This window comes from Marmota marmota, unplaced genomic scaffold (assembly GCF_001458135.2).
Source record: "Marmota marmota marmota unplaced genomic scaffold, marMar, whole genome shotgun sequence".
NCBI lineage: Eukaryota > Metazoa > Chordata > Mammalia > Rodentia > Sciuridae > Marmota > Marmota marmota.
Genome location: NW_025999864.1, coordinates 4,632,633 through 4,660,141, shown reverse-complemented (window position 1 = coordinate 4,660,141; position 27,509 = coordinate 4,632,633). Strand labels below are relative to the sequence as shown.

Below are 27,509 nucleotides of genomic sequence, written 5' to 3'. Positions count from 1 at the left end.
TGGCCATATGGATAACACTCAGAATGCATGTGCAGAAGGAGACATTTTTGGCAAGGATATTCGCTGGCCTTTTGCTCAGACTCCAGAACTCTTAGACTTATGGGAATCACTCCAGATTTGGAATTGCTTTCAAAGAACCGAGGGCTCCTTATGCGGCAGCTTCCTGGTGGCTATTTTGTGTTCCTGTGAGGGCCCCAGGGAACAGCGATGGAGGCAAGTGTCTGAAGTGTGGGGGAGGTGAGAGGAAGTTCAGGAAAGAGGCAGGGCAACCAGGCTGCTTGTTGAACAAGTGGAGGAGCGTGTGTGGGAGAGGTCGTTCATTGTTTCTCTTTCTTTATTTCCTGGGCACCTTGTCTGGGACCCATTCCTATGATCTTTGAAGAGGGATAGTCATTCTAATGAGATGCACCCTCTTTATCCATGAAAACACAACAAATGGCCTGTCCTTGTTGAGGCCTGGGCTTGGAAGATTTTCTGTACTGAGCATGGAGTCCTATTGCCCCCCTCCACTATCCTGGCCTCAGGAAGAGTTGTTCTGCAGTCATAGAATAGGACAGGGTTAACAGGTCCTCCAGAACTGTAGTCTCCTTGCGAGGCGTACTGTGCTCCATGTCCTGATTGGCTCTCTCCCACTGATCTTATTGGACAGAGAAAATTGGACCTGTAAAGGCAAACTCATTGCTCTGGGCCCACGAGCTATTCAGTCCCAGGCTGGGAAAGATCAGGCTGGACAAATGCAGTCTGGCTTTTGTTTTTGTAGCTAAAGTTTAATGGGAACACAGCCAAGCTCATTCATTAGGTGTCATCTTTGGCTGATTTCACAGTAGAACAGAATAGTTGAGTAGTTGCAACAGAGACTCTATGGCTGGCAAAGCCTGAAATATCTACTGTTTCTTTACAGAGAAAATTTGTCAATCCAGAGCTCAGTGCCATGGTGGAACCAATGAAAGACTTTAAGTAATGATGTAACCGTGTCTCTGATTTAGAAAGATTTCACTAAGTAGGATGAAGGAGACTGGCGGGAGAGGAAGAGGGGAGGCTACTGTGATAGACTTTAATCCATGCAACCAATCTCCTTTGAGGACCCCCTTTAAGGCAGACCCTGTGCCCAGCTAGGAATGCAACCATGAGGACACAATCCATTTCTTGTGACCACAGCAAACCAAACAAGAAGAGGTAAGGGCCTAGACCAAGGCAGTAGAAATGAGGATGCCTGGGAGGGAATGGACCAGAGAGAGGTAGAGAGAGATGCCCCTGGGATTCCAGGGCTCCAGGTTTGGGACCAGGTCATGGATGATGTCCTTCCCTGCCAGGGGGAGCAGGTTTACTTCCACTTAGCTCCTCTTTAGCCTCTTTGAAGTCTCACTGCATTTGCCCTAAATGGTAAAGCCCCTAAGAACTTCGTGAGATGTAATTATTTTAACTAAATTTAGGTTTGTCTGAGACTGACCCCTGAACAAGAGCTGACTTATTAAAATGTGTGCCATCTTAATTCATTTTCCCTTAAAAAAAGAGACAAGCCCTGAGTGGATTTGATTGAAAAGGTCCTATACAGGCCAATGGAAAACCTATGCCACAAATGCTCCCCTGGGCTGGCAGGTAGAAGGAACTGGTCATCCTGGAAGCTGCTCAGCAAGTGTGTGGTAGCCGAAAACCTGGGGTGAATCAGTTAGGGTTCTGGTGAAAAGAGATGGCCCACTCAAGGGCTTCAATGGAGGACTGTTCAGCAAAGGGACTACAGAGAGAGGTGAGGGCAGGCAGGTCGACGCAGTGGAGGTCATGAGGGATCCAGAGATGAGCAACAATGGCGACTGTCCCCTTTTCTTGGCTTGAGGGAGAAGGAAAGGTATTGCCAAACCCAGAGTCTATCCAGGGGAGAGCTGGGCTGTAAGGAATTTCCATCACTGGTGAAGCTATGAACTGTCATGGAGTGACTGGCAGAAATGAAGAAATGAGGGGAATAAATACCCTAATTTTCTCTCCTGTCCTCTGATCTGCTGCTATCTCTCATTGGCTGACCCCAAGCAGAAGACCCCTAGCAGGGGAACTGTGATAACATGGAGGGTATTGACCAACCTCCCAGCACCCAGTGCCAGGAATGCAAGAGTATGTTTCTAATTTCTTTTAATTTAGCAGAACCTGAGTCTAGTCTCACTTGCACTAGCATTATTGACATACTTGGACAGACACATCATTATTCAGCCAAATCAATATTTATTGTTTATATATTTCTGCAAGTTGGTCTGTAGTACTTAACGAGTACCAGCTACTTCACACCTTTTAGCTAGAGAGTTTTGCACGGACAATGGCAAATGGGAGCACTCTTGTCTATAATGAATTTTTGAGTACTCCAGTAGTGTAGGTGGCTGGAAGTGGAATCCTGGACCAAGGAGAATCCACTGTTTACATTTTGATAGGAACTTACCAATCTTTCTAAAAAGGTCAATGTATCTCTACCAATATTCAAGCATTTCTATTTTGCCATACCTTCTCCAGGTCATTTGCAATGTTAAGCATCTTTTAATGTACTAAAAATTCTTTGGTAATTTTTCTTTGGTGAAGCACAGTGACTTAGAGCCTGGTGTTTGAAAATAAGACTGCTGGGTGGATTGAAACCCTGTATCTGCCACTTATTAGCTGTGTGAGTGTGGACAGTTATTTAACCCTTTGACATTCTCAGTCCTCATATGTAATGTGAAGATAGTGATGTTACTTACTTTGTGCTTTTGCAGATTATTAAGTTCTTAGTGCCATTGTGAGCTTGATGGAAGGATTAGTTATTGTAGTACTTGTCCACATCTCTTGCCCATTTTTCTCTCCTGATGTTGGAGAAATACAACCAGTTTGAAGGAAAACTAGGTCTTTCTCTGGCTCCTCTCTTTTTCCTGAAATAATGCACTGGCTCCTGTGAGCTGAGCTGAGATGGTAGCACTTATTTTCCTATCTGGACTACAGACAAGAGTGCATTAGATGGGTAGAAGGTCATTTGTGTACCTTGGTTTTCCTACTATCTCTGGAGTCCTAAGCTGTTGGGATTTGACCAAAGTCCTTAGAGCCAGTTTGCTCTAAAGAGGAACAGCCAAACCTTGTGCATTCACTGCTCAGGAACAGCCCAGAGGCCTTTGAGAGTGACCAGCCTTTGCTTAGGCAGCCACCAGATGGAACCGCTTGGGAGCTCTGGGGCTGCAGGAGGTCAGGTGCTCTGTGCCTCTTGTCTCACTTGTAGCAAGCTGAGGGCTGTGGTTGTGGCTGCCTGAGCTATTGCTGCCATTGTGGAGATCACACGCCCACAGGGGGAATGCCTCAAGTTGATTAAAAAAAAAAAAAAAGTTAAAGGAGGAAAAAAAAGCTGCTTCCTTTATAGGCCAGCTCCACAGTTACGCAACACTGACTGTACATTTTCAGAATTTCCGTGCCAGTGAAGGTCTCCTTAAGATAGATTAAAAAGCATGTATCGTCAGGCGTAGTGGTGCATGCCTGTAATCTCAGTGCCTCAGGAGGCTGAGGCAGGAGAATTGTGAGTTCAAAGCCAGCCTCGGCACCTTAGTGAGGTCCCCAGCAATTTAGCAAGACCTAGTCTCAAAATAAAATATAAAAAGTGCTTGGGATGTGACTCAGTGGTTAAGCGCCCCAGTTCCCCTCCCTGCCAAAATAAAGCATGTAGCATAGTCACAGGAAAGTTGAAGAGTGTGAGCATGTTTAGGTGTTGCTTTGGTGGTGAGTTTGTGTGTAGAGCTTCTGTGATGAGACTGAGACTTATTCTGGCAATGAAAGGAAGTCACCATCAAGCCGTCAAGCTGCAGACACCAGCCCAAGCCCCAGCAACACCCTGGCTCAGTGCCCTTGTGCACTAGGAGTTGTCTAACATGTCAGCACTGCTTCTCATACTAATACAGCAAGGAAGACATTAGTAGCTCAATTTTATCAATGATACAATTAAATTTAGATAATTTGCTGGGCCAAGATCCATCAACTGGAGAGGGGCAATTCACAATTTGGAGACAGATCTTTGTGAGGCTAAAGCTCATGTTCTTTCTACTGCCCAATGTGTAGAGGTGCAGAATTTAGAACTTGAAGGGACTTTGGGATTAATAATTTCTCTTGTTGCTCAAAATCATAAATCTAGTTAGTGGCAACATTACAAAAAGCATCTCCTACCTCCTATTCAAGTACTCTTTTCATCAGACAAGTTTATTTTGTAAAAGTCTTGGCTAAATATTGGGAAAATGAATAAATAATTGAATAAATGAATAAAAAATGAATAAATAAACAATATGTAATAGTCGAGAGTCCGCTGAGGAAGGTGGAAGGTGTTACAGGTTATAGATTCAGACTTGAGGTTCTACCATTTCCTAGCTGTGAGGGCAAATTGCACAATTTATATAAGCCTGTTTGTCATCTATAAAATGGCAATGGTAATAATATCAATTTAAATGAAGATATTGAAAATGAGTGAATGAAGAATACACGATATGTAGCAGATAGAAGAACTTTTGAAATAGAACTGGGTGTAAAACTTTGCTTTTTTTTTTTTTCTTAGAAGGGGATGCCAGAGGTTGAAGCCAGGGGCACTTAACAACTGAGTCACATGCACAGCCCTTTTAATATTTTATTTTGAGGCAGGGTCTTGCTAAGTTGCTTAGGGCCTTGCTAAGTTGCTGAGGCTGGCTTTGAACTTGTCATCCTCCTGTTTCAGCCTCCTGAGCTGCTGAGATTACAGGCGTGCAGCACTGCACCTGGGAAAACTTTGCTTTTTAATTCAAGGTAACTTGGAAGTAGGATCTGGTAGGGCAGGGCTGCTTGTTGAATCCATAAGCTGGCAATGTTTTCTTAAGAGCGCAGATGCTAGAATCAAGACTGTGTATCTTCAAGTGTCACTTCCACTACTGGTTAGCTGTGTGACCCCAAGCGAGTCATAGAGACTCTCTGTACTTCAGTTACTCATCTATGATTAAGGGTGATCATGTGTCTCATTAGGGTTGTGCTTGGATAAATGAGATAAGACAGGAAAAGCATGAGCATGGTGTATTAACATAGTAGATTCTCACCAAATGGTGGGCTAATAAACAGGGGTAGTCCTCACCATAACAGTCAGGAAAGCTTGGATCTGTGAGTAGAACTAGTGTCAGACAATCTAACAAATACACAAGCAGAACTACTCTGTGGATTCAGAGTACATTTTGCAAAATGGTAATTTGCTGTCTTATCTATACTTAACTCGATTTGGGGAAGAAGTTTCAATACCAATTGATGCAATTTGACCAATCGTTTTATGAACTGTCTTTTAAAGAAATAAATGATGATTTGGTTGAAGGCACACAAGAGGGAGGTCCACCCTCTACACTCTAGTGACAGGAACTGCATCATTACACTTTTCTGGAGGGCAACAGAGCAATCTATAAAAAGTCTTTAAAGCATTCATGTTCTCTGACTGAACAATTTCATACCCAAAGTTTTACTCGAGAAGAGAGTCAGGGTTGGCAGCATTCTTGGATTTGTTTATTTAATAGATAAAGTCATTCACTTATTTCTTTACAAACAGTAAGTATGTACCACAAGCTCTTGCCAGGCACTGGGGAAGACATAGTGAAATATGGAGTTGCAGAGGCTGCCCTCGTGAAGCTCATAGTCTTCTAGGGAAGATTATCACTAGACAACAATTACATTTCATTTAATTTATTGTAGATATGGTAAACGCAATGAAGAAACTGTGTAGGGTCTATGAGCACAAACTTCTGGGCCAGGAAGTCTCTGAAGACTTCCTGGAGGAAGCTGCATTTGACTGAGACCTGAGAGACAGCATGCAATAGCTGGTGACAGGACAGTGAAAGGGGAGCCTCAAGTAGAGGAAGCACCATTCTCCAAGGCCATGATCACTCCAGCAGCAACATGGCAACGGATTTGAAGAAGGTCCTGGGAAGATGTGAGAGGCCTGGCTGGAGGACTCCAACCATGTAGGTGTCCATCTCAGAACTATTTACCAGGGTGAAAAACTGAAAAACACAACAACACCAAAATCCTCAGAGCCTAACTATAAAGGATTGGTTAAATAAGATATTCTCCATTCATTCAAAGGAATACTGAGTTCTATACAGGCTCTTATATCATAGAAAACTATTTTATGATAAATACATAAATATGTAACATATTGTTTCATAAGCAAAAGTTATAAAACTGCATAAATTGTATGTCTAAGCTTTACTGAAGAATAGTATGTACAAGCATAGAAACCTCTGTGGGTACAAGTGCCAACAGGTTAGTGACTACACACACACACACACACGCAAGCCTTTTTTCTTAAGACATATTAGGTTGGTAGTTTGAGGTAGTGGTGATATATAGTGGCTCTAGAACTGGGGAGATTGGGTTTGGGTCTCCCCCTCTCAACCCCAGGACCTTAAGAATGTTTCTATGAGCCTAACCTGTCTGTCTGTAAATGGCATTGTGGTCATCATGAGGATTAAATGAAACGATCCCTGGAAAGTGCTTAGCACAGAGTCTGAGCCATCGGTAACAGCTCAAGAATGCTAGCTAGCAATACTGAAAAGAATGATAACCAATGTTTACAAACACTTACCCTAGAAGTGGTTCTTTAGTCTGCTTGGTTTTGCATTTGGGACCTGTCAGGGGAGAGGGTCACATTGCACAGTTGTGGTTACTCACACTGTGCCTGCATTGACAGAGGAGAGGGTGAAGGACAGTGCTCAAAATCAGGTTGGAGCTGAGGGGACCAAAATGTTTTCTGGTAAATGATGAGACTGAGGGATTCATCTCGGCCCACACCCTGTTCCCCTCCCTGCCCTATCTACCTCCCACCCCTTTCTCTCACCTTCCTCCCACCATCCCCTTTACTATTTTCTATGCTGAACTGTAAATTCCTGAGGCCAGAGATCACACATTAGACCTGTGCCCATCACTTCTGCCACATGATGTACCTACTACTGAGCCTTGTGGGCAGCAGCCCCCCTTGGCAGAGGGAGACCTGCCAGAGATCTTCCATGGGGTGCCACGTGAGGGAAGAGTGGCTGTGGAGGGAATAGAGGGGAAAGGCAGATGGAAGAAGTATTAAAAGGGAAAATAAAAGATCTTGGTAACATATGAAGAGAGCAGAAACTCTGAAGTCAAAACACCTGGGTTGCAATCTTTTTTTATTTTCTATTTTTTTAGAGCTTTATGTTCATACATGGTAGTTGGGTTCATTCTGACCAACTTATACATCCATGGAAATCGATTTCCGTTCATGATCCCCCTTTTCCCCTATCCTGCTTCCTTCCCATCATCCCTCCCCCTCCCCTTCACCTTCCTTAACTCTACTAGACTTCCTTCCCATTTTTTTTAAAGGTACTTTGATTCTACTTTCAGGCAAATTCTTTAACTCTTCTATGTTCCTGTTTCCTAACTTACAAATGGAGTCAGGATTGTCCTTTCCTCACTTGTTGCAAGGACTGAATGAGGGAAGGGGTGAAAATATCCAATATGGTGGCTGGTATTCCATTGGGAACAGTTTCCTTTCTTCCATTTTTATTTTCTTCCCTCTGGGGCTTTGAGCAAATGGTTGACGGAGGGGGCTGATGCTCTGGAGAAGTAACAAGCTGGCATAATTTGTGGATGAAGAAGACATTGCATGGGTCATATTGACTGTGAGGTGCTATTGAAGTTGCATTTGGAAATAGCCGTCTGAAAACTGAAATGAAGAACAGACACAAGCTTCCAAATCAGATTCCCAACCTCTAGACATTGTTCTGGGGCTATCCAGAGGAGATGGTAGCTCAGCAGGACAGAGCACAGAGGAACAAGGCAAATCTCTGAGCTCAGGTTTGTAGAAGGGGCAGTTTCAGAGTCTGATGGATGGAGGAAATTGAGTGAAGGTCAAAGTTGCCAGTTAAAGATGTCAAGAAATTAAAACTTACACTTGTTTTTAATCACAAGGAAAAGATTCTCAAGACCCCTCAACACAATCCATATTCCAGAACCAAGCATCATGACCAAGTACAGGACTTGTTGCTGTAAATATTTTTTTTTCCTTCTCCAGTCCACAATCTAACTCTCCTGCCTCCAAACTCCTAAAGAATTTCTTTTTTTTTATTTTAAAGAATTTACTCTTATTTGGAAGAGGATTTGAAAACAATATTCCCTTAATATTATGTTGAGGGAGATGATGTAAGGTTAATTCCATTTGTTTCCATATTCAATGTATACATCACTGATATGCTGATTCACAAATTCTTGGTACCACATGCACTATGTTCACATGATCTCTTACTGCATTGGAGACAAAGCAGCTCTGGGTCTGATCACTCCTCACATGTTCCAGGTGAGGGCAACTTTTGAGGTCTGTATAACGGCCTCTCTTGGCACATGTTCATAAGCAGGCAGCCAGCCAACTGTGGGCATGCAAGGACATGAATAGATTCCATTCACAAGCTGCCCATGACTTTCTGGTGGTCCTCAAATCATTGCAACAGGATGACATTGATGATAATGAGGAACACGAATGTCCCACTTACAAAGTCAGTTATTTCCACCCCTAACTCCCATCCAGTTAGGACTCCGTGTGAACTGCAGCAGGAAACTTCCATCTGATGTACTCAGATGACTGTTTTACCTCCGGTCCTCTAAGTTGTTAGAGCAAAGGTGTCAAATCCCGACTTTCTGTTAGATCCTCTTAAGGACATCAGTGTTACCCTATTATCTCTCCCTGGTAACCAGCAGTCTTTGTGATAAAAATGGGTTCATGAGCATGGCAAAGGATTGCTACCTTCTGGTGGCTTCAGTAAGCACTCTGTGAAAGTTCCATGTGGCTAGAAAGGGATTCATCCTATCTGCCAACACTGGTTGACTCTATGACCTGTTCTGGACACCATGGGAAAAAGCCATGATGGATACACATGTCTGTCATAGACGTTGACATGGGGACAGTGGCACATGTGGTGGGTATTTGCTGATCCCAACAAATGGCTGTTTTAGTTTGAGTTCCTGAAAATGATACACTGAGACAAGGGCTTGAGTACCTACTCTGTTTAGGAAGTGATTCCTAGAACCACCAATGACCAAGTGGTACAGTGAGACAAGGAAGGAAGGAAAGTCAGCAAAGCGTATGTGGAAATGTGGTTACCACTGGCGCACAATCCTTCCCAGGATGCTGGAAGACTGTGTGTAATGCACCCCAGATTCCGTCAGAGAGCAGGAGGCTGGCACTTATCCCCCCTCATCCTCTATTAATTGTGGTGGCCTTTTGTGGTTCGAGAGGCAAGAGCCATGAAGACCGCTGAGCAGGAAGCTCCCTGAGTGCAACAAAGCTCAGGTGAGAACAGGGCAGGGCGTCCCCAGCTCTGAGATGATGGCCTTATCCTATTGTTTTTTCATCTCCTTTCTTATTTCTACAAACCACTTGAAGGCACAGCCCCCATGAAAAGCACATGGCACAGTGCCTGACGCCCCAAAGTATTCAGTCAACAGAAAATGGATGATTATCACCTATTAGGAAAGAAAAAAGGGGAGAAAGATGAGATTCCTTAACTGGGGTTTCTTGTTTAAGGTCCAAGGTTGGACTGTTTGAATTAGCAGCTGTGAAGCCCAGCTATTTGGCTAGCTCAGTACACTTCTAATCTAGATCATTTTCCTCACACAGACATCAGCCAGAAGGTCAGAGAAAGAGCGTGTGCTCAGGAAGACAGCTCTGGTTTTTGAGAGGAAGTGGGAGATGACTTCCCCAAGGCATTTTAAGGCAGGATGGCATCCTCCCACCAGCGTGGCAGCATTGACTGCCCTGGGAGGCTGTTGAATGGGCTTCGTTAAGGTAGAGCAGCGGCCATCCAATCACACATTTTTGCTCGGCAGATTTAAGAGATCTTTTGTAGTCAAAAGTGCCTCTTTCACCAACTTGCCATAGACGATGTCTGCTAACTAAACAAAATGAAACGAAAATTCTTCAAAAAGTATGAACCCCTGCAGCAGCCTTACCAGAACCTCACTGTTATGGACTCATTTATGTCTTCCCAAGATTCATACGTTGGAGCCTCAACTGCCAGTTTGACTGTAGTTGGATCTTGGACCTCTAAGGAGGCACTTAGAGTTAAATGAGGCCATAAAGGTGGGGCCTTTATTCCAATTGAGCTAGTGTCCTTATGAGAAGGAAGAGAAGTTAGAGCCTCTCTCTAGCCTGTGAGGGCACACAGATGCCTGCAAGACAGGAAGAGAGTGCTTACCCCAAAACTGAATTTGCTAACACCTTTATTTTAGACTTTCAAGGCACCAGAACTATGAGAAAATAAACTTCTACCATTTAATTCACTCAAGTCTATGGCATTTTATTATGGCAGCTGGAGCCAATACACACATTCGAGCCCCATACAATAGTCCATGCTGAGGTCCCAGCAAAATGATACCAAACTCAGTCTCACGTTAGAAAAGCAATTTCTCACCTTAGAGTTTCACTATGACTACTTCCTTCATAGCCCTGTGAGAGAATTTGGCAAAGAATTTTTGTGTTCACCCTAGAATCAGAGAACCAAGGCCCCCTAGCATTTAGCCCAGTGACTTTTTTCAGGATATAATGTTGGAGCATCCCAGGCCTGAAAGTAAATTCTGGCTCCTGTTCCAGGACTCTCTAGTCTCATCGGCATTGTCTTTTCCATAACATTTCTTAGTTTAGATGCCAAGAAAGGACTTCTCCAATTGTAGTTTCCTGCAATTATAATCTGGGTTCAAATGACTGAGTGATTTTTGAACCGGTTAAGTCTTAGTTTGGGTCCCCCAGGTTCAAATCATAGAGTTTAGTGTGGGAGGATGGGAAACAGCAGTATGGTGGTAGGAAGAAGACAGGGAAAGAAAGATAGCTAATAAAGTTACATTGTCAAAGAAGTCACCACTGTCACCACTGGAACTGACTCCCCTTAGGGACCCTGAGGGCCAGGTAGGAGCACATGCCACCACAAGACAAGGGAGCCAGGGTGTTTTATACACCAACTCTTGTCAATTATTTGTTGGTGGCTGCTCCTAGAGGACATTCATTCTCCAACATGGCTGGCCTGCTCCATGCAAGAACACACCAGCCTCCAGAGGCCGATGATGGCCAAGGAAATATGGATAGGCTACAGACTACATCTACCATCTATTAAAGTAGAACGGTGCCTAATTCATTAAATGAGTTAGCATTTGGAACACACTTAGAGCAATTTTATGATCTCATGGGGTCTATGAGAAACCTTGACACTCTATACTCATGAGTGGAGTCTATTTCTCAGACCCTTAAACCCAACAGGACTTTGGAACTGCCTGGGTGACCAGAATGCTACCTGAAGTAAAGCAACTGGTTTCCAGGCGATAAGGGTTCACATGCTTTTTCTGCATCTCTCTTTCTCCTTCTCTCTCTCTCTCCCTCTTTCTATAAATACATAGAGATTAAGTATAGAAGTAGATACACACACCCCTCAGCATCCCTATCCTGAAGCCTCCATATTATAGAGATCACATGAAACATTTAGCCCAGTGACACAGGATAGAGAGAGATGACCAAGGAGCCTCAACTGTTTGAACTGCTTCAGATCAGGTGCCAGATGGGTGAACAAGGAAAGCTTTGAGATGACCCAAGCTGCAGCCACCTGATTTCCACAACCATGGGAGAGGCCCTGAGCTAGACCTGGCCCATTATACTTAGCCTAAATTCCTGAGTCACAGAAACCAGGAGAGATAAAAAAAACAATTATTGTTATTTTAGCACAGTAAGTTTTGAGATAACTTCTTATGTAGCCATATAGGAACTGGCCCAATGCTTGATAAATAAGTTTAATCTCATTCCCTTTACTTATAGCCCCTCCTAGGAAAAGAAACCTTCATATTCTGGATTCCACATTCTAGCAGATGATTATAGATGGCCCAAGCTAATATTTGCTAACAATCAAATTTTCACAATGTTGAACTTTTTGTAGGCCAAAATTTTGTGTGCTCCTAGACTGGACACTGTGGTAGCAATTTCTCGATATCTATTTTGTCCTTCTTCCATTTAAAAGGAGCCTGGTTGTTTGGTCACTTACTTCAGACCCCAGAAGTAGGCCCTGAATGTTCTAAGCCATTAGGGAATCCCAAGCGTTGTGCCATAGTGACTGGAGCACACAAGTCAGGCATTAGCCAATCAGCGTTTGGTTAGAGATGCTGTCATCAGCACCAGACCTTGGAGTATCACAGAGAAACCTGGGACATACAGGCATTTTTTCTCTGTAAAGTGTGGGATTCAAACATGCCCACTAGAACCATTGCGATCCTCTTGCTACCACCAAGGAATCTAGCCTGAAGATAGAATTGACACATGAAAGAGGTGGGATTCAGAGAATAGCAGAGAAATTAGTCTAGAGATCAAATTAGTCTAGGGATCAAACTGTGCCCAAAGTCCAGGCTACATCTGCATTTTCAGGTATGGGCCCCCCAAATTTTGCTTTCATTATCTAAACCACTTTAATATGGATATTCTATTACTTATAACTAAATATGTTAATTAATTCAGGTACTAACACCTCAGATACTGTCACTAGTAACTAATGCCTTCTTATTCTCCCGAGGAAAAGAGGAGTAACCTATTATCTATATAAACCTTTATCTTTGCTTTCTTTGAACATTTTTCTTATCTAAATTTGAGTTCTGCCAAGAAAATAACTGCCATCTTCCCGGCTACATCCTGTGTATAATTACCGTTAACATCATATTAATAATGGTTATTCTTTTGCTGGGAATTAATTTGTTGCTAACAAAGCTCCACTGATTAGGTGGGATCAGAAATTTATTGCTACTCTGTTTGGGAGGCCAGAAGTCCAAGATCAAGAGTCTTCAGGGCTCTACTTCCTCAGGCATCTCCTAGCTTCGGGTAGCCTCAGGTGTTCCTTGGGTGGTAGAAGGCCATGTTCTTCCCAGTGTCACTTCACATATCTTCCTTCTATGTGCACCTGTCTCTATGTCTAAATTTCCTCTTTTCATAGGACATTAATTTTATTGGATTAGAGCCCATCCTAACAACCTAATTTTAACTTGATCACCTTTGTAAGGTCCCTTTTCCCAAATAAGGCCACATTCTGAGGCACTGGGAGATAGAAGTCCAACATGTTTTTTGGTGAGATGAAATTCTACCTATAAAAGTGAGATAGAGGAGATAGCTTCAGAGGATTATACAAGGAGATAAAGAGACATCAAACATAGGAAAGTTTTAAAAAACCACCTTATCAAATACATAGTTTTGGAATTGTCTCAGTGTAAGAGGCCTATTTTGATTTGTAGGAGAATAGAAGGCATAAGTTCCTGACTGAAGTCACTTTATCTGCAGAGATATGGTGATGGACACGACAGAATCCCAGCCAGGTTTGTGAAACACAGACAGAGTCTGTGTTGCCTCTTTTTCTAGCCTGGATATTTCCATTACAACAATCTCTGTTTTGTTGGGTGATTTTTTTTTTGAGGGAGTACACACAAAGCTTTGACTTATATTATTCTCATTGCATCCAAATGAATGAAATTTATGAAGCTTCTTGCACAGTGTGTTCTTTGTTTAGGGTGGGATGATTAAAGTGTCAGGAATATTTGCTTATTGAAAACAACTCAGGAAGGCCCTGTCTACCCAAACAGGCCTGAGCCACAAGCCATGCCACACTGTGGACAGCTGTGTCCTTCGACCTGCTAGAGTAGGAGCACCTTCCAGGTAAAGTAATTTCATACCTCGAAGGCAGCCCTGGATTAAAAATCAGAAGAACTTATTTCTAACATGGACTTTGCAGTTCACTCCCACTGTAGGAGTTTAAATAAATCATTTAACTTCTCTAGACTTCAGAGTCAATAGAACTTAATCACAAAACAGTTCTTTTCTAACTCATAGGAATACTGTGTAGTTCAAAAAAGTGAATTTATGTGTAAACACCTTATAAATCATAAGATGATATATACATGTGTATCAATAAAAATTTATCATGTCTCCTTCTGATCAAATGATGACAGAACATGATGAAGCAATGTTCTTATTATTCTCTATTTTCTCCCCAAGATCCACTTTCCTCTATAGTGTGCCCTCCTCCTCTCCTTGGGAGCCTGAATGCTAGAACTTTCTTACCTTGTGGTTTATACTTGGGTTTGGCCAATGAGAAATGCCTGGGAAATAAGATAGGAGGACAGAAATTTTGGGGTATTTATTCCTTCTTTCTCCTCCTGACTAAAGAGGTTCAGGCAGTACCGTGTTCTTCTACAGTCACAGCTCTGATTGACAGTCTGATGGACAGCTGCCCCTCCAGCCCTCATTAGGCTTCAGGTAGCAGCGCTCCCTCTCCTCCTCTTCAGGTTGAGGAGAATAAGTTACCACCATGGCTGATCCTTGGCTCCTGTCTCTATAAATGTTCCCTTCAACCCTTTGAATGTGCCACCTGATTCCTAAGCCTATTGATGCAGCCCCATGACCACAGTGTGGACAATAAACAACCCCATTCAGCTGAGCGAGGGGGGCATGGTATGAGCTTTCTCTTGCTGTGGCCGTTGGACGAAATGATTCTTCTCTTATGATAATGAACACCCTTGAATCTTGAAGAACTGTAGGTATTCGGAGGATAGTATCTTTAGGTTTACTTAGTGGCAAGGTCTCTGCCTTTTCTTTCTCTGATACTTCTGGTTCCTCCCTACATTAGGGGGCTCCCCAAATTCAGTCTTCCTCTTCTCGTGCTACAGGGAGGTCACCTCAGATCTTTGTTTCTGGCTCCCATTCCTGACCTGGGTCTTCAGTGGTCCTCACTGATCCTCCACAGGGAATAGACTCTCTCTTTCCTTCTCCACCCTGCGTCCCAGCTTCCTGTTCCTGTTCCTGTTGCCAGGCTGGGAATCTTGGCTCATCTTAACATCTCTAGTTATGTGCGAGCTGCCAGGAGCTCTTGCTTGCTCCTTCACTGTATTTCTTGCATTCCTCAGGACTCTCAACATCTCAGTGTGGACCTCCCTATACCTCCTGAATTTCCACCACAGGATTGCCAGTTGGTCTTCCTTTCTACAGTATCTCCCCAATGCAGCCAACACACTTTTTCCATTTTAGTTGTCCTAAAATTTGGCTTTCATTGTGCCTCTCTTCTGTAGGAACACCTCCAATGGCTCTGCTGCCCATGAGACAAAATTTGAAATCCTGACACTGTTTTTGAAAGTCCTGCACACCCTGTTTCTTGACCCGTTCACTCCCTAAACGATCTTGTCTACCCTTCTCACTGCCTTCTGACCATGCCAGGGGCTTTGCAGCATCCAATGATCCAGGAGTTCTCCTCCTGCCTCATTGGGTGATCCCCTACTCACTCTTCAAAACCGAATCCCAGTGCTACCTGCTCTCTGAAACCTTCCATGATTGCCACAAGCCACACAGAGGCTTCTCTCCTTTCAAGCCCTCTCGCAAGTTCCCAGACACGTTTGCTAATTCCCCGTCTTTAATCAATATGACTTTAGAACATGGTTTGATTTCATATGTCTTTCCTAGCAATAGCCCCTTATCATGAATAAATAATGAATAAATACATATGTGAAATACACCAGCTTATCCAAACTGCTGATCTTTAAGGGATTAGTTGTTCATCTGTATTTTGCCAATGAGTATGTGGTATGGTAGGCTTTGGATCTAAGAAGGAACAATGATGATGAGGAGGATAAAAATTAAAATGCCTACCAATTTATCAACTATCTACTATGTGCCAGTGCTTCACAACATAATTGTTTTTTTATCTTTATAGTCAACTTTATATGAGTATTGTCACTATCGGTACTTTATAAGCCAAGAATGAAAAGCTCAGAATGATTAAGTAAATACCCCAAGATGATACACCCACCTAGAGGCAAGGCTGAGTTTGAAACCAAGTCTGACAATGCTACAGGCTACCCTACTGACCAAACACCAGGCAGCCTTTGGAAGCTGGAGCAACCATATGTTTAGTGTGGTAAATACGCATGTGTAAACCATGTCTACTTTATCCCATTTCTAGCTAGGGCAAGGATCTTATTTTGACACCCCCACAGTAGGCCTAGTATGTGACCTTGCATATAATCATCCCTCATGAATAGGTTAGTAGTTGATTCCCACCCAGCTCTGAGCCAGTCCATGCCTGGATTTCAAGTGTTTCTTGTAGTTTCAAGTGTTTACAATAGTTCTAGAGTTTCTTATTATGGCCAGGTTACATTATGAGTTTGAATAGGATTTTTCTTTCCATCCCACCTATATCATAAGCCCTTCAGTTTATGTAATTACTTGTCTCTGGAGTTCTCCCTCTGGAAATGGCTTTGTTCTGGGTCAGCTGGGCTAAGCTGAAAATATTTCCCAGAATTTTCTTCCTTGTGTGGTTCCAGATGAGAACCGGCCACAAGAAAAATCTGCAAGAGATGGGGAAGACAGAGGGAGCAGAAGCACCTTCCTGCAGATTGTTGGAGGGTGCCAGGCAGCTCCCCTTACCTCATGCTGATCTAATGGCTCATTCTGTTGGCAAGTGGAATGTCCTGGGTCTGTGTCCCTTTAGCTCCCACGCAATCTCCTCTTTCAGACTCTCTGAATCTCAAGCTTGCTGTGTGTGCAGTTTCTTAGAGATGGCATTAGCTCCTGCAGGTCCGCTACCTCATTGAAACTGGAGGCAGAGACAGATGTGGGTCTTACTCTATCCTCACTGGTTCCAGTTTCCCTATGACTCCAGGTGTGGGCTCTCCTCCACCTCAGTTCTAGTGTTCCTTCCTTATTTGCAGAACTGCCGTGACTTTAGCCCTCACCAGAGGCAAAGGCAACTTCCTATAATTGACTCCCCCTCCAGCTCCCATGGTTGTACACATTCTTTGCTATATTACCCAGAGTGGCTCTGCTTCTCTAATTAAACCCTTTCTGATGCATCCCTCTTCCTTGGGTCCCCAGGCTAGGATGCCCTTAGTTATTGGATACCCACTAAAATTTGTTCATGGTAATTGGGCAAAGTCACTGTCAAAGCAAGAAGAAATTTAGGACTGATGATCCTCTCATACCCTCTCTCTTTCCTCCACTAAGACTATTCCTTTCAGAGTCAAGAGCTAGATCCATCTGACTTGCAGTGAAACCCAGCTGAAGAAATCTCAGAGATATTCAAGTCCCCACTTGCCCAAGCAAACCCGGGCTGAACTCAGCTCTGACATCACTGCTTTGGGTGGTTGTGTGGCCACCCTGACTCCTTTCCACATATTCTCAGATGTCACTGGCCTCCAGGACACCTGTACATGGAACTGGGCTTGTGAACAATTGAAGGCCAACTGAAGCACAGGATTACTTAAATACTGTGATCCAAGGGACTCTGAAGACAGTTGTTGAAAAAGTGTTGACCTTCAACCAGGTGTTTTAAAGCTTGAAATGTTACCACAACAGCATCATTCCTTTGGATTATTCTTCCTGACGTTTGTTACTAAGATGACAATATACCTTTGATGAAGGATCATTTGCAGAACATGGTTTCTGCAATCAGATAATTCTGAACTCAAGTTCCATTTACCATACCTCTGAGACTACAATAAAATATAATTATTCACTCTCTTCCAGTTGTGGTCTTCTTGCCTATTAAGATGGGGAAATGATATTCAATCTGGTATCCAAGGCAACAAATGTGAAAGTAACTGGGTCAACACCTGGCACATAGGTGACCCTGGGGAAATGCTAGAGTCACTCATGATTTCCTTTTCTCAAACTGAGTAATGCATTGGGATTCCTAGTAAGGTGCTGGGTGGCATCTTCATTGCCTTCTCATTGGGATCTCGTGGGTGGCTGAGTGGGCGAGAGTCTGCTATAAATGTGCATGTGTGTTTTGGTAGGTTGGGAAGGGAGGGAAAGAAGGAAAGGCAGAGAGCATTAACAGTTCGTTTTAGGACAGTGCAAAGGTCATCAGGAGAGGAGATGATTAAGTTTGGAAAAACTAGTTTATTTCTATTCACCTTTCACATCTTCCATTGCCACTATCCTAATTCAATTTGTCTTCTCGCATATGGATTCCTCCAATAATCTTACCTGATTCTTTTTAAATTTTAATTGACACATAATAATTGTACATATTTATGGGGGTACAGTGTGATATTTCAGTTCATGTATTCAAAGTGTGATGATCAAATCAGAGCAATTAGCATGTTCATTACCTCAAACATTTATTATTTCTCTGTGTTACCTGGTTCTTTGGATTTGATCTCATCTCTTTTTTAGTTGATTCCTTTTTGGAAGCCAATGATCTTTTCAAAATGTAGATCCAATCTTACTCAACCCTATGACCATTCCCATTATACTTGGTATTTGATCAAAACCCTAATTCACGTCTGGAAAGTGCTCCACACACTGGTCCCTGACCTCCTCTCTCAGCTTCATTGCTCTCCTCTCTTCCCTCTGTCCCTCACTACATTTGAGTCACATTAGAATCCTCCCAGCTCCTTGGACTCATGAGCTCAAGGCCTTACCCATGCCCTCCCTTCAACACATACACATACCCCTGCTTTTCATATGTCCCCACTCACATTTCCTTCTTCTGGCCGACTCCTACCAACCTTCACATCTTTGTTCACATGTGAGTTCTTCAGAGACTTTTCTGAGCTCACAAACAAAAGTCAGGCTCCCCTCTTATTCTTCCTCATAGATCTCCCTGTATGGTTTTCTCCTTATAGCCCATCACATTTCAAAATTATAGAATTTTGTGTGTAGTTTCCTTCTGAAGTGTTGCCTCCCTTACTGAGTGGGTACAGGACAGTCCATTCCAATTGTACCATCACCAGCAATGCCCAGTATGCTCAGCCCCAGTGATGCTGGTCAGTGATAAATGAGTGCATGCTCCAAAATAGAACCCTGGGTCCAGTCCATCTGTAGGAATTCACATTTTGTTTCCTGACAGAGGAGTCGAAGTTATTGATTTTGTGTCTTACAAAAAAGCCTTCCAGAAAACACCTTATTTTTTTTGTCATCCAGAAAGAGAATAAACTAAAAAGAGATAAGATCAGAATCAGCAGAACCAGATTAAACAGAAATTACAAATGTTTGAGGTGATAGATATGCTAATTACCCTGATATAATCATTACACATTGTATACATGTATGAAAACATCACACTGTACCTTGCAAATATATACAATTCTGTGTGTTCACCTCTTAATTGTTTTGTTTGTTTTCTACTTGTTCTCTTGAATTAAAGCATCACTTACACAGAGAAAACTGTACAAATGTTAAATGTGCAGATGGTGAGTTTTTCACATGCACATACCCATGGAATTATCCCTCCAAACAAAATCTAGAATAGTTGAGCATCTGGCAGGCGCCTTTGTAGCCTTCCAGTTCCACAACCCCCAACTCCATTCCAGACAAGAGAAACACTCTTCTCATCTCCTTCTCCATAGACCAGTTCTGGTTGCTTCAAAATCTCATAGAAATGAGACTGTATGGTGCATTTGATTTGGTGTCTGGCTTCTTCTTTTCAACATGTTTTGAGATCCATTCAGGTTGTGTGTAGCAAGAATTTTTTTTTTTGCTTTTGGCTTAATTTTGATTAATATTTCACTGAATCTATGCACTATAATTTGTCCATCTTAATATCATTGGACAATTAGTTGTTTTCAAGTGTGGGCAGTTATGAGAATTTATGTACATGTCTTTTGGTGGACATGTCTTTGGGTACAGAGGTAGGAGTAGAGTTGGCACATCTCAGCTGAATTTACACCCGAGGTAAGTTAGGGGTGGTTATCCACATGTAATAGTCTATTTGCTGGTAGGGATGCTTCATACAGATTTTCTTTAAATGCACTTCAGGGGTTGGTGTCAAGGTCATTGAATTATTTGATACTGAGCCTATGGCAATGACAGGCCAGAACAATTTACAATCATCATCTGAAGAGGTTCTGCCATTGACACTTACTTAGGAACCATGATAATTCATCCCTAAAATATTAATCAAGAAAACATCACTTTATTTGTTTAAATCATTGACTTATTATTTCCAGGACACATTTTTCCAATTACAATAATCCTCAGGTAATTGGTTTGGCTATTCCTATAAATTGTTGCAGTTATTCCTGGTCTATCATTTATTCTCTGATTTATACTATCACCAATAGTAATACTGACTCTTTCATATCCCAACCATGGAGGCCTTTCTGAACTAAACTATGTAGTGACATTTTTCCTTTCTTATGGGAACAAATAGAGTTCAATACACGGTGACCCTTAAATAACATTCATCAATTCTGTGTGCCTTTTTCTCAAAGATGAATTTATACTGAAGGAGGAAAAATGTAATCCCTGCAGAATTTTTTGCTAAAAGTGTCCTCATCTAGAAAGAATGATCACTTGTTGTTTTCAAGTTCCTATTGGAGAATTCATGAACACTTGTGCTATATGAGGCAAGAAAGACCCCATTCCTGCCCCAGGAAAGGTGATGCAGTTAAGTCTTCCATGGAACTCCAGAGGTTTATCATCTTGGAATGTTGTGACTCCCCAGACAGAGGAGAATGGACCCTTCTGCACAGAGAAGGAAGCATGTGAGAAGAACCACCATCAGGCTTTGAGCAGGAATGCAGACACAACTGCATTGTTTGGTTTGTGTGCTAAATCATCCTTCTCATTATGATTAGAAGTACCCTGAGAAAGGAAAGGGGCCATCACATTTGCCTAAATTCTGAAACAGAATTAAGTGACCTTCTTTAATTCTCCTGAAATATCTACCAAGTACATATCACCACCATTCCCTAAATAAAAATCTGGAAACTGAAACTCAATGAATTTGAGTATTTTGCCTGCAGTCACCCAGCTTTGAACTTGGGAGTGGAGATTTGAACCCAAGCCCCACGGCCTCCAAAAGGGTCTGGGGAAGAGTAGTTTCCAACACAGGGCGACACCTCGCCTCCTACACACCACCTTGTTAAGCTCATCTGTAAATATCAAGAAGTACACCTTTACCACAGGAGGAGATGAAACAAATAAATAAGGGGGAGGAGGAAATGGAAAATCAAACTCCCACTGGGGTCTGGCTATTAACATGTCTGTCCTGTTCCTACACTCAGATAGGCCTGACTCTGAGACTGCCACGAAGAGGAACCAAAAATGACCATGAATTGAAACTCCTCCATAGGAAGGTGCCGCGATGAGCTCAAGAGACCACAACCCTGCGAGGGCTGCAGCACTTCGTCACGGCTCCTTCCAGCTGGCTGCTGGGAGGATGCTGGGTAGGTGGTTTCTTGTTCTTATGAGCTACCTGACTGCCAAGGCCTTCCATCAGGGGTTTATTTTGAGGTACTGACTGTGGAAGAGAATCCCAGGTGAAAGGAACATGGGGAGGGATTTCAGTTCAGCCAAGTCCTCATCTCCTTTACCTCATCTCCTATTGGTTCTCCTTTTTACTGGCTTTTTTGCTGCGCCACAAACATGCCAAGTATCTACTACCTCAGGACCTTTGCATGTGTCCTTTCCTTCAACTGGAATCTTTTCCCCTAGATACTTCATGGCTTGCTTCTTCTCCTCTCCTCTCTCATGCTTTTCCACAAATGACCCTTTTGCAGTGAGACCTTCCATAATACCCTTTCCAGTGACAATACATGCGCTCATACACGTTCCTTCCCCACTTCCTCGATTGATTTTTCCCCCTAGCCCAGTCACCATATAATCTGCTCTACATTTATTGTCTTCTCTTGTCTTTGACTGTCCTCTCACTTGAGGGTAAGGATTTGTCTGTTTGGCTCCCCTAATTTTCCTGCACCAAGAACAACATGCAGCTGGAACTCAATAAGTACACTGAACAAATCATGCAAAAAGAGAAGAAGAAGGAGGAGGAGGAGGAGGAGAATCATCTTAGCTCTGCCATTTACTGAGCAGGCAACCTTTAGCAAATTAATTATTTTTGTTAAGCTTCATTTCTGCAATTGAAAAATTGAGATGGTAATCCCCCCTGCCCCTTGTGAGTTTTTCATAAAATTATAAATGTACACACTCAGCACAATACTTGCATGAACTCAGTAAGAGTGGGCTTAATGATTTACATTGTGAATCAATAAAAGAAATGAAATTACAATAGCAAAATTTGTAGACTATTTCCTATGGGCCAGGCCTCACACTAGGCATTTCCCCTTAACAACACTCTTTAAGGTGTATACTATGATTACCATCACCCTTGTTTTAGGACTGGTGCAACTGAGTGGTAACTTGCCAGAGGTCACATGAGGAGGAATCAGAGACTGGATTTGAAGTCAGACCCATCTTTCTCCAAAGCCTGTATCTTAACCACTATACCATTCTACCTCAGTGGAGCAAGGAGGCACAATTCATGTAATACCAGCCCGGGAGAATCTGTGTAAGTAGTGAAAACTCCTATTCACAATTTTTAGTTTTTAAACTAGTGAGATCCTTTGTGGATCAAACACAGGGATGATTCAATTTCTAAACTGATCTAGATCTTCATCTAGAGGCCAAGTTGTATTGATGAACTCAAGCCCTGAAATATTTTTGGCCATGAAATATTACCATAGAGGAGATATTTAGAAAGTGTTTTATTTAGTCACACTTTGTATGAACATGTATATGTATACCATTTTTAAACAGAAAGCAGTGTCATTTAGTTTCCAAAGTTGAGTGGAAACAAAAACCTGGGCAGTGTAGACACACCCTATACAAAGCACCTGCTTTTGAGGCTGCTTCATATATTATTATCCTGTTTTTCTCATGAATTGTCTTCTACTGCTTGTGCACTCCTGTGCACCTAGTATATCTCATAACCAGCAGTCTTTCATAGTCTATTTTAAGTTTGATCGTTAAAGTGTGAAGTTTTGTTCATGAACGAGCTCAGCGAGGCCACGTCTTCTCCATTCATGGTGCTTGTTCTACGAGCCACTGCACACTCAAAGGGGAGGCACACACAGACTTTCCAAATCATCTTTAAAGGTTTTCAGTTCCCTTTTTTCTTTTTTTGGTGTCTATTGCCTTCCCAGTAATGGCTAAGACATTGCCAGTTTGTCTTGCTTCTTTTGATTTCTCCAGAAGGCCTTATGGCCCAGAAGTTCAGTTGGGACCAGGTTCTAAATTCCCCTGGGTTTAATTTGGCTCTTTTTCTTGCAAGGAACAAAAGCCTATTCAAGCCAACTCAAGACAAAGGGCTTTTGCTTATTATACCATGTCACGTTATTTTTTTAAATGATAAAGGACTGTTCATGGAAATCCAAGAGCAGGCGTCCTATGAAATCTTGGCCTTAAGGAGCCCAGAACTTAAAGGTGGTTCCAAGCTGGGTGCTGTTGTACATGCCTATAATCCCAGTGGCTCAGGAAGTTGAGGCAGGAGGATTGTGAGTTCAAAGCCAGCCTCAGCAATTTAGTGAGGTGCTAAGCAACTCAGTGAGACCCTGGCTCTGAAAAAATATATTAAAAAAGGGATGGGGATATGGTTCAGTGGTTAAGTGCCCCTGAGTTCAATCCTCAGTACCAAAAAAAAAAAAAAAAAAAAAAAAGATGGTTCCAGACTATAGGCCTTCAGCAGAAGGTATTCATGGATTAGTGATTTCTATGGTTAAGCAACATCCCACCTGTTTCTTCTTCTGGTCCTGGAAATAATTGATGGTTATTTGTTTGTTTTAAGTTCAGGGACCCAAGAAGGGATCTAATTGGTCCATTTCATCTTTCAGCTTTTGGACCTTTTGCCATTGGCTCAGATGCCCAGGCTAGGCCCAATCATGCATGACTTCCTGGGCCTGTCCCTTCAACCGAAATCACTGGCAGGGTGGATCCCCTCAGAAAGGCTGTGGGTGGGTTGGCACAGCGTTGACCTTTTCAGAATACCATCTTGGCAGACACTGATGTGCATGCCAAGTCATATAGTGGTATTTCAAGGTAAGATGATATTATATTGATACAGACACAAGTGCAACTCAGAAATACATCTGCAAAGTTGCATGCATGTGTCTCTGTGATTGGTGTGCTTCAAACATAAAACAAATTTGATTATTTCTTCATGATCCATTTTATCTAAATATGTGTTCTATTGTCTGATAAGCCCAACTATCAACATCTCATGACTTCCTCAGGCAGGGCTTCCCAACCTTGGTAAGCTGAGCACTCTGAGCACAATTCCAGCCAATGCCATCAGTAGAGATTTCAAAGTGATAACTAACCCAAAGCTGCATTAACCTTTGCAGCTCCCATCAGTTGAGGTTTTGTTGTGACTAAGCTGCTCAAAACCTTGATGCTTTAAACGCAGGTAGGATAGATATCTATATGACTTCTGAGGTCCCTCATGTCAAATAAATCATACCCATTGTGTTGGTGACCTCTTTTCTGAGGACTGGCTCACTTCCATCCCAGACTTTGAAGAATAAGGGACATTTGATTGGGATATATTTTAAACATTTATTTTTTTATTTTATTTAGTTATAGATGGACATAAACCTCTTATTTGTATGTGGTGCTGAGGATGGAACCCAGTGCCTCACACATGTAAGACAAGTGCTCTACCACTGAGCCACAACCACAGCCCCTTGGTGGGGATATTTTGATCAGAGTGAGAATGTTAAGGTGCAGGGTTGAGATCCAAGTCTGTATGTGCTGCTGTGATGGGTGGGCAGGTTGTAGTGGTATGTGTTGCAAGTGGCCAATGTAAAGGCAGAGAGTGTGACAAAATAGGCCTGTGTTACAATTCTCGTGAACCAAACCCCCTAGACAAAGACTAAATCCTTGGGTTCAAGAATTGTCTGAAGACAATTCAACACCTGCTGCAGGCATCATGACCTGCATTTATAGCAACCACGCTCTCTTTTTCTGAGCCCCAAGCAGAAGACTGTCTTTCTTGTCACTGGAGGTTGACAGCACTCTGGCACTTTACCTATGTCCCATGTTGCTTTCTACCTGTATTTTAAAATCTGAACTATAACATGAAACAAAAATCAATTATTAAAATGAGGGTGGGGCAGATTGGTACCTAATTCCCTCTTCTCTTTGAGTGGAAATTTCTAAGACAAAGTAAATGTCCGATTCATTCTGATATTTTGGCTATGCCTTGGGACATTTAACAAATATTTGTTGTATGAATGAGGGTGAGAACCTAAATTCCTTTTGAGTCACCAAATGGATCATGATGCATGTTGTCATGTGCATGGTGGCAGGATTTGGAGCAGGAGGAGTGTCTGAGATGGATCATTGCCCATTGAAGCTAAAATCCCTGTCCTGTTCTTTAAAAGTGTTAAAATGTCTCTGATGCAGTTACTGTAGAAACACCATCAGGATACCTTGTAACATGGGGAGGGGTGGATAGGCACCACTGACTACCATGGAAAAGGAAGAATTCTTAGGGGCAGATTAGAAAAGTTCTTTGAGGGCAGAGAAGGAGGAGGCAAAAGAGAAGCCTGCAAAGAGAAGGATCCTCAGGAGGAGCCTACCGTGTGCCAGGCTCTCCTATAAGTACTTTACATCCATTAACCCATTCCACACTCACAGCAGCCCTAGGTGGAGGGTGCTCTTACCCATTTTACAGATGAGTCTGGGCAGAATGGGGCAGATGTACTCCTCTGGACCTCTGGACTCCTTTCTCACTGGGTTTTCCTTTTTCACTTGCTTTCACCCCCCACCCCCTTCCCAGGACACCTTGCATGGCCAAGATGAGGCAGTGATTGCTTCTGGTTTCATGCTGGGTGTCCATTTTGGCTCCATACTGGCCTCTCTGAAGCCACGGTTATTAATAGTCTTCAAAACAGAGTGTTGGAAAGATGGACGAATCAATTTCCGGCTGATATTCATTATGCTCCTGAAAGCATAATGCTGGTGCAATATTTTTCAAAACAAAACAAAACCCTCCTTCACAGGTGTGAGAATAGAGAGAGACAAGGTGACGGAAGAGGTCAGACAGCCCCATCCTGCCTCCGCTGGATCTAGTAACTTCTGTGCCAGCTTGACTGACCTATTTTTCAATGTGTCAGATGAAGTTCACTGCCTGGAATCTGCTCTGACTGTCAAAGATGCTCCTTTAAAACCTCCCATATTATTTATTTGGCAAAACAATTCCTACTTCCCTGGAGGGTCCCTTTGTTCCACACCTGTTTTTATCGTGGATGTTTTGGTTTGACAATAAAGAAAACCTTCTCTCTAGTAGCTGGAGAACATGTCTAAGACAAAGAAGTTTAGTCAATGGCAGGAAGGTCTGGTTTATTTCTAACAGACTGAAAAAAAATTACTCTTCCAGGAATTTAGGTACCCTCTGTCCAAACTGCCCACAGAAGAGCAGAGATTACACAATTCTTCAGATATTTTTAATATATTTAGCCAAAGTGGATAATTGAGGTGGCATCCAGAATTCTGGTTAAGTATTTCACAATATTATGACTTTATCCTTGTGTCCACATGCCTGCAAAAGCCTGGTATACATTGGCACTCAATAATTACTTGTGGAATGAATGAATGAATGAATGAATGAATATAAAAAGTCTAGCAAGGTATCAATCATAAATGTTGAAAGTAATTACTATTTCTTTAAATAGCTGCATGTTCTAGTTTCTATTATAAATATGTATTAGTTTTATAATAACAGTTTTAAAATGTAACCTCAAATTTCCAGGAAATTACTGATTTGGAGCTAAAATGAGGGCAAAGACAGGGGTTTTGCCCCATTTATTATGGCCAAGATCAGCTCTATTGCGTGTTGTATGCTCTAGTCCTTAAGGGTAAGTTTCTGGAAGACTGGGACTTTTCAGAATCTGGATCAAGGCAATACTTTCTAGTCAATGGGGGAAGAAACTACTTTGTTCTCTAAGCACAGGGCTTTTCAGGATCACAAGATCCTAGAGGGCTCTTTGACTAATTAGTTTTCCAATGAAAGACTGAGTCCATAGAGGTGGCTGGCTCAGAGTTAGTCAGTGATGGATTTAGCATTAGAACCCAGGTCTTCTAGCTTTAAGCACATTTGCCCCTTTCATGATGTGTCATTCAGAGACCTGTGAAGAAACCAATGGCATAGTCAATTGGGTAATTAAGAAAATTTTAATAAAAGTGGGCAGAGTAGGAAGCCAAGTACCATAAGTCATAAAAAAATATGGAGAACTGTTATGCCCCTAGGATTGAGGGGGATAAGCATTGGAGCAGCAATATAATCCATAAAGAGCAGGGGTACCCCTAGTGTCTTACCCCAGGTGACTGACCTCACCCTTCGGTTGAGGGACACAACCAATCTGTAAAGACCCATCAGCTAGAGCTCAGAACTTGGGAATAAATAGCCCAGCCTCATTCTTCTCCCAAAGGGAAGCTGAAGGTCAAGGGTGCTTATTGATGCAGTTCAAGGAGGTGGGTCCCAGAGGAGTGCAAAGTAGAGAGAAGAAGGGTGGACAGTAGATAGGAGGGGCCTGTGGAAAATACTCAGCACAGTTGCCTTCTAAAGGAGAAGACCAGTTCTATCATTGCCCTTACATCAGCTTCAAATCAGCAATCACTTGAATGCCTGAAGTTACAGTTTTAAAAACTATTATTATACAAATAATACATATTCTTAAGAGAAAAACGGGAGCATTCAGTTATTTAAAAA

At 42.4% G+C, this 27,509-nt stretch overlaps 1 long non-coding RNA gene across 1 annotated transcript; it reads left to right on the top strand.

The window, feature by feature from the left end:
* Positions 1–1,009: 1,009 nt before the first annotated feature.
* On the top strand, positions 1,010–22,452 carry LOC125620127. The gene is made up of 3 exons (XR_007351705.1): positions 1,010–1,176; positions 21,028–21,189; positions 22,140–22,452. It is a non-coding gene; the product is annotated as an uncharacterized LOC125620127 (long non-coding RNA).
* Positions 22,453–27,509: the final 5,057 nt, after the last annotated feature.